General features: G+C 26.9%; 2 non-coding genes across 2 annotated transcripts; both read right to left on the reverse strand.

Annotated features, from left to right (window-relative positions):
* Positions 1-1,521: 1,521 nt before the first annotated feature.
* Positions 1,522-1,593, reverse strand: TRNAD-GUC (transfer RNA aspartic acid (anticodon GUC)). The gene has a single exon. It is a non-coding gene; the product is annotated as a tRNA-Asp (tRNA).
* Positions 1,594-7,024: 5,431 nt separating this feature from the next.
* TRNAL-CAG (transfer RNA leucine (anticodon CAG)) lies at positions 7,025-7,108 on the reverse strand. The gene has a single exon. It is a non-coding gene; the product is annotated as a tRNA-Leu (tRNA).
* Positions 7,109-7,839: the final 731 nt, after the last annotated feature.

Consider the following 7,839-nt stretch of genomic DNA (forward strand, 5'->3'; position numbering starts at 1 on the left):
CTAGTATTTGTAATCCTAGTAACTACTAATTCATTGTGCAATTTATATAAATGTTTGTAATAAATAAGAGAAAATTATATTTTTATTTATTTAGAAGCGACGGGTTAGTTTCAAAGGAGGACGGGTACATTGTTGGACAAGCCGTCCTCGGGGACGGGTAAAATTTCTGAGTTTTTTCGAGCTCTGAAATAATATGATTATAAAATGTAAAATTTATTTTTCTAAGTGAAAGTGAAGACATTAATTTTTGCAATATCCTACGTATTTTGAATTACATTTAACCTACTTAAAACCCATTTTTGAAAAAGTTAAAAAATGTGTCATTATCTCAAACAAATTTTCACACGTAATATTTTTTAATAAATATATATTTAAAAAATACATTTTTTCTTTATATTACATGTTTTTAACTGTATCTAATTTTTGCTATGGTCTCTTATTTTAGGGACAGTTATAAAAATTCATTAACTCAAGACTACTATTTTTTTGCATACATTTTGACATAGATTAGCTTAAATATGCTAGTTTTGTCATTGATCAACCTTTCTTAAACTGTACTTAACTCTTTAATGCACACAATCCTTTTTGAGAGGCTGTTTTATAAAAGTCCATAAATTTAGAAAAATTATTTTTTCCTCAAACATTTTATCCGAATTACTTTTGGGAACTATCATTTATTTTTTAAATAAATGATATAAATAAATAAATGAAATAAAATAAATAAATAAATAAAATAAATAAATGAATGAAATATAATAAATAAAGAGTAACAAAAATTAATTATAATTATTATGATTATTTATTAATATAATAAGAAATAAACAAAAGCTAAAAAAACGTATCAAAGAAACACACTTTAAAAAGAAGAGCAATCAATAAATTTTAAAACAGACCTTGCTACTAAAGAATTGAAATCTGGGTTAAAATTCTCCAGCTTGTAAATTCTGTAAAAAAAATTTTCCAAATAATGTTACGTATTTACCAAAAAATTTTAAAACTTTCCTACTTAACAAATATACTTCTGCTTCTTAGTAGTTCGCGTATTTAGAAAGCATCTTATCTAAAAAAGAAATTTCTCATTTTCAGTATTATTCAGAAAAAATAAAATTAGCATTCGATTAGATAATCATTCAATTAGAAATAAAAGTTCCTAAAAAGAAATTAGATAATTAATCAATTGGAATTAAAAAAGAAGAAAAAACGTTTAAATCTAAAGAATACAATTAATTAATTGTTCTTTTTTTTTAAGAAGCATTATAACTGTTATAATGTTATTTATTTAACGATTACTTTTCGTTTCCACAGAAAAAAAAAAGAATTAACTGGAACCAGGAGCTTAAATTTGTATTCTTAAGGATTTTTGATTTACATAGATTAGGCATACATTATACATTATTAAATAGAAAAAAAATAGCAAGAATTGCTGCTATGCGTTGCTGAAAATCCTCTTCCAAAAAAATTATTTCCGAAATATTATTAATAAAATGTTAATAAGCAAAATATTAATAAAAAAATTTCGTCCTCCCCGGCGGGGAATCGAACCCCGGTCTCCCGCGTGACAGGCGGGGATACTGACCACTATACTACCGAGGACGTACTATGTGTGGATTTATTAATTTTTAATTAAAAATGTAAAGAAATATTTCAGTTATTAATTTAAATCAAAAGTAGAATACTTTACTTATTGCAATTATTTTCCATGTTAATAAAATTTTAAGAAATTAATTGAAATATTGTAGAAAATGTGGAATTTACTGAATGGATTTGAAATTTTTAGACATCCCTCTAAGTTCTCCCTAAATTTCTTCGACATTTTTAAGTAGAATAAGAATAGTATCAAAAATGAATATATCTTAATGTAATTAACTGGCTTATTGGAGACGTTAATTTATGCCCCCTTTAATATTTTAAATTCTTCCTATATTTCAGATAAACAGAGATCATTTTCATCAATTTTAATCAATTTAAATTCTTTAAAGGTAAAGATACGAAATAAATAAATCTCTTTACAGATGTTTAGCAAATGAAATTTTTTTCTGTTATGAGTGAAATGTTGAGTGTGACTTTATATTAATTTTATCCCTTTCAAAAATTTGGATATCTGTAAGGCCCATGAAATAAACAAAAATGGTTTTACAAATGCTATTAATTAAATATAATTTTCATACATTCGCTAAATTGTATTGAATAAATTTTAAAATTTTATTTCAATGATAGTTTTTGTATTAAATTAATATAGTTTAGCCATTATTAGATAGTTGTACTATTTAAAAATAATTAATGCAAGACATTTTATTTAATGGTAATAAAAACCAATTGAAAATTTTCTGTCTTCTCCATGATAAAACATTCATTACTCTTCATTTATTTGTAAATTCGTTTTAGAAATTATAATAAAAAAGAACATTGATGAGAACTGAAATTTTTCTAAAGGAATAAAAAAATTTAATGTTAAAAAAATTATTTTTTTTGATGTAGTTGATGGCGCCATCTGTACACATTTTTTGTTACAAATTGACAATTATTAGCGATATAGTTGCCAATATTTGTCAATTTATGAAAATTTTAAATTATTTTTGGGAAATACCTTAATCTGAACATTAAAGAAAATTGAAATTTTTGTAAAAGAATAAAAAAATTAAATGTTAAACAATGTTTTTTTTGTTGCAGTTGATGGCGCCATCTGTAAATATTTTTTGATATCATAATTTTAGGGCAACATATTTTTGGTGCCCAATTTATTTCTCAAAATGAGTAAGATTTTACATTATAAGATTTATGTGTCTCAGAGAGTACTCAGTTCTCTCTAGATTCCAGAGATATTTCAGAATTTAGATTCATCACCACTTTTTCTCTGTAGAATTGGAGGATCTATTCTATACAGAAAAAAAAAACATTCTTAAAAATGTAAATTTAAAAGAAAAATAAATAAATAAATTAAAAGTTTTCTTTTTATAGAATTTTAATCACTTTATTAAGAATGCAAAATTAAAATAAACTATAATAATATCTTCAAATAACTTAATTAGAATTTGATTAAAAGAAATCATTTTTTGAAAAAAAAACATTATTCATAATACTCTTTTTTGTAAATTGCAAAATACTATTTCTATCATGTGAACAAGTTGCATAATAAGTTAGCAACATTTGAAACGTTAATTGAAAAATAATGACATTTTCGATATTTTTAAAAATTTGTAAAATTTGAGAAACGTAAATAATAAAAATATCGGGAGGAAAAAAATTGAAAAATTCAAAAAGAAGGAACAAAAAAAAAAAAAAAAATTGGTAATGAAAAATTTAAAATAAAAATATCGAAAAATAAATAATGCTAAATAATAATAAGGTAGTGGTTTAAAATGTCCTGTTTCATATTTACATGATGATAATAATAATGTTGATTATGTTGAAGGCTTTCGAGGATCTGCTAAACATTATTATCAGGCTTCGAAATCTGTTTTTTGAGAAATCAAATCTTAAAAAGTCGTATAGTTAAAATTCGATTTCTCAGGAAATATTCAATCGATTTCGCTGAAATTTTGCGTTTTGCTTTGTACACTGTAAAATTATGATACGAAACGTATTTCGTACAAATCAAAATATTTTTGACTATTATTAAATAAACTAAAAACTAATAATTATTTATCAAAAGTTATATTTTGCAGGGGATTATATTTGGATAAGCGAATTTTATATTTGTGTGCAAGAGTTCTTCAATTCGTTTAAGCAGTTCTCGAAATATGGTGAAATACACAAAAAATAATAATATTAATAACATTAAATATAATAATAAAAATAAATTATAAAAAGAATAATAATAATAAAAATAATATTAAGGGGTTCAAACTTTGGATCGCTCAACTGAGCAAACTATTGAGACCACATTTCCCAGATTCAAGGATCAGAAATCCGAATCATTTGAAGAAAAAAAAAGGTACAATTACTCTGAGAAAGTACCTTTTTGTCTGATTTCGTAACTTAAAATAATACCATCTGCACTAATTAATTAGCATATTTGAGGTCACTCCTTCGAACTTTTACAATTGAATCCTAGAACGTGGAGATCCGATTATTAGCTCAAAAGTTATTGAGAATGGTACGCTTTTTTTTTTTTCGCGCATTGTACAATGGATGAACACCATGTTCTTTCTACGTTGCCTTGAATATACATTGAACTGAAATATAATTTCAAAACTTACAGCATTATTTCCTGAGTGAGGGATAGAAATTTGGCGTTATTCATGAGCTGTAAAAAGAAGTTTCTATAGTTAGAACTGATAACAATAAAAATAAATGACTAAACACATTTTTTAAGTATTTTTATTTTAAATTCAAATATTACAAATAAAATAATTGTGCAGTATAGTAACTTGTCTGAATTTACTAAGTTTTCTTTTGCCACAATAACTACCAATAATGAAAATAGTTTAGACCTGAAAATAACCACTCGCTACCAGCCTCGAGGCGAGTCAACAATTAAAAGTGGCCAATCTGGCTTGAAAAATTAAATAAGCAATGGGTCACTATTTTCCATCATTTCTTTTTTGATTGTTTAATGTTGAAAGTACATCAATGTAAAAAGAGACTTTGGATAAGAGCATTTTGAAGATGTCCAATAATGTCAAAATTCAAAGTTTTGATCCTTTGGAATCCTTTTATTTGTGGTGGAAAGATTCATGTGATTCAAAAATGTAATGCATATGTTACTGTGAATGACCAAAATTGGTGGTTGTTAACTTCCACTGGTCAATGTAGATAATCACAAAGTCACTTTGGTAAATGTCCGAAATATATACTATGTCTAGTTAAGGGCCACTGCCCGGTATAAATTTGCCCGGTATGCCCAACGCTGATGTTTATTTAAATTTCAGTGCCACTGCCCGGTATTCCCTACATCAATGTTTTTATTTTTATTTTTTAGGTCAAGTGCCATTTAACCGGTACTCCGAACACTGATGTTTCTCCTAATCTATCTTCAGCAGATATTAAAACATCGAATAAATATAATAATATCAACGAGTAAATTAATATCAATTCAGATGTAACAAATATTTCGGACATTCACCAAAGCGACGATGTGATTGTTGACATTCACCTCACTGGTGAAAGTTGACATTCTCTTAATTTTGGTCACTCAAGTTACATATACGTGAAAAGTGTTTTGAAGGTATACTTCTTATGCGGCTTCCAACAAGGTTACGTTAAACGTTTAACGCTACATTTTTATTGGCCGGGAAATCACGTGGTAGGATCCAGTTTTCCCTCACTCATTTCCACATTGTTTTGGCTCTCACTAGAATAAAAATAATAAAAGTCATAAAAGAATTGTTTTTCTATAAATATTTTTTTAGTTTGTTTTGATACACATATAATTTAATACGGTAGTATTTTTTATTTTCAAATTTAGTGGATAACAATAGTAAAAAATGAGTAAAAACAATCCCACGGACAATGCGACGGATTTAAGGTTATGTCAAGGTACGTCTCTTGTGAATATCAATTGATTGTTAGGTTTTCTCTTCTGAAATTACATTATGACGCATTCACATACATTATTAATACAAATACATTTTCCAGGGCGAGACGATGAGGCAACCACAAGCACTTCCACTGGTTCAAGAGGTCCACGAGGGAAAAATGCACAATATTACCGTGATTACAGAGCACGGAAGCGAGCGGAGCAGGAAAAAGAGTCGTTGAATAGAACTAGTGATCCTTCTACGACTGCTGATTCTTCTACAATTAACGTCGCAGGTTGCGAAGTTTAACTTCTTCCGCGCTGAGGGACTCCACGCTCTAGTTTTTTGAAGTTATACTTCTTATGCGACTTCCAACAAGGTTGCGTTAAACGTTTAACGCTACATTTTTATTGGCCGGGAAATCACGTGGTAGGATCCAGTTTTCCCTCATTCATTTCCATATTGTTTTGGTTCTCACAAGCATAAAAATAATAAAAGTCATAAAAGTATTGTTTTTCATACCCTCCAACTTATGAGGATTTTGAAAATAATTCTTTCTAGTGGTAGCGAACCAAAGTAGAAATTTTTAAAGCAAATGGATCTCTCATAAAACTTTTATCAGAACTTAAGAATCTAGCCATATAGCCTGCACTTTTATAAGTAATAGTGGACAAGTTACGCTAAAACTAATTTTTTTAAAATATTAAGACATTAATTTTGCTACCGTCTGAAAAGAAGATTTCTGAAACTACGGAAATTCCGTAGCAGTTGGAGGGTATGGTTTGTTAATAAAGTTCTTTAAAGTCAGTATGTTTAAATAAATTTTGTGACATATTTATATTATTTTCAGCGTTTAATTAACTTTTTATTACAGTAGATTATTTCTAATGTGAATTTTAAAAAAAAAATTTACATTCACGTTGGCGGGAAAAAAAAATTTAATGTTAAATGAATAGGACCTATCGAAATCAGTCATCGACTCATTAAGTTAGAAGAAAAAGTAGCTACTAAATTTTTAGAGTCGACCGGAAAATTTTAATTTTCAAGTCGAGTTTAATAACATATCAGATCACCCAAAATGCTTGGAGAGTTTTGAAATGATTTTTCCTTGTGTGGTCATGAAAATAACTTTTAAAAGATTCCTGAAATTATATTCATATTTAGCCATGGCATACCTTATTTTATACAACTAATTTAAAAACTTGATAATGGTTAAGAAAATACGGAATTTATAAAATAATTTGTATTTAAAAAAAATACATATATACATTACGGAAAGATGAGAAAGAAAAGAAATGGAAAATGTTATCTTTCTCTCTTTCAAGCATTAATTTTTGATTATAGATAGGGCATGAGGAAAAATTTTGATTACGTATATTTATATAAATGATGTTGCGAATCAGGGTATCTTTCCTTGTTGTAATTTACAGGACAGAATGCCTGTAAATAAATTCAATACGGAGTAAGCGTTAGCCAGTGGAATGTATTATATGCTGTCAATGTCTATATTGTTTCCATAGTTTGTATGTTGTTAAAAATGAAGTTTTAATTGGGTAAAAATTTACTGTCAGAAGTGGGATTCGAACCCACGCCCTCAGAAGAGGACTGCGACCTGAACGCAGCGCCTTAGACCACTCGGCCATCCTGACTTGAGTTGGTAGTCAAAATAGTTCTTCACAAAAAAACACGCTTTAAAAAAAGATTTTTTTTTTTTAAATTGTATAAATCATTGTTAATTAATATTTGCTAAGTTTTGTCTGTAAAATTTTACTTGTTTTAAACGTATACACTTAATATATATTTGTTTTAATTTTCTTCAAATAATTTTATTATTAACATGCCTGTAAAATTTAAATAGTTTTAAATATATACACTTTTAAAATACTTGTTTTTTTATTCCTTCAAATTAAATTTCAAATTTAATAACTCAAACTTTAAAATATCTAATAATTTTTACCACAACCCATTGTAGATGGCAGCACTATTACTTGATTTCCACAACAAATGAAAGGCTACTGGAACTGAAAAAGTCAATAAAAAGGGAATAATTCTCATCAAATCATGTAATACTTTTCTTTTTCTTCAATACACTTGATTGCATTTCATTTTTTTTAATGTTTTTATGCTAAAATATTCTTAGCTAATTGAAAATTTGAAGCAATATTAAGACAATGAAAAGTAGCGTTTAATTGTCTGTGTTAAAAGTCTAAGGTTTCTTTTTGCTCTAAAGTATTGGAAACTTCTAAAAATGTAATTAACAACATAGAAAATGTTATTAACTAAAATTCAGAATCCTCCACTATGCTCAAAACATAATTGTGTACAGATGAAAATTTTTTTAAAAAATATTTTATTAGTTTGAGATTTTAACTTACCTAGA

Source organism: Parasteatoda tepidariorum, chromosome 6 (genome assembly GCF_043381705.1).
Source record: "Parasteatoda tepidariorum isolate YZ-2023 chromosome 6, CAS_Ptep_4.0, whole genome shotgun sequence".
Lineage (NCBI taxonomy): Eukaryota > Metazoa > Arthropoda > Arachnida > Araneae > Theridiidae > Parasteatoda > Parasteatoda tepidariorum.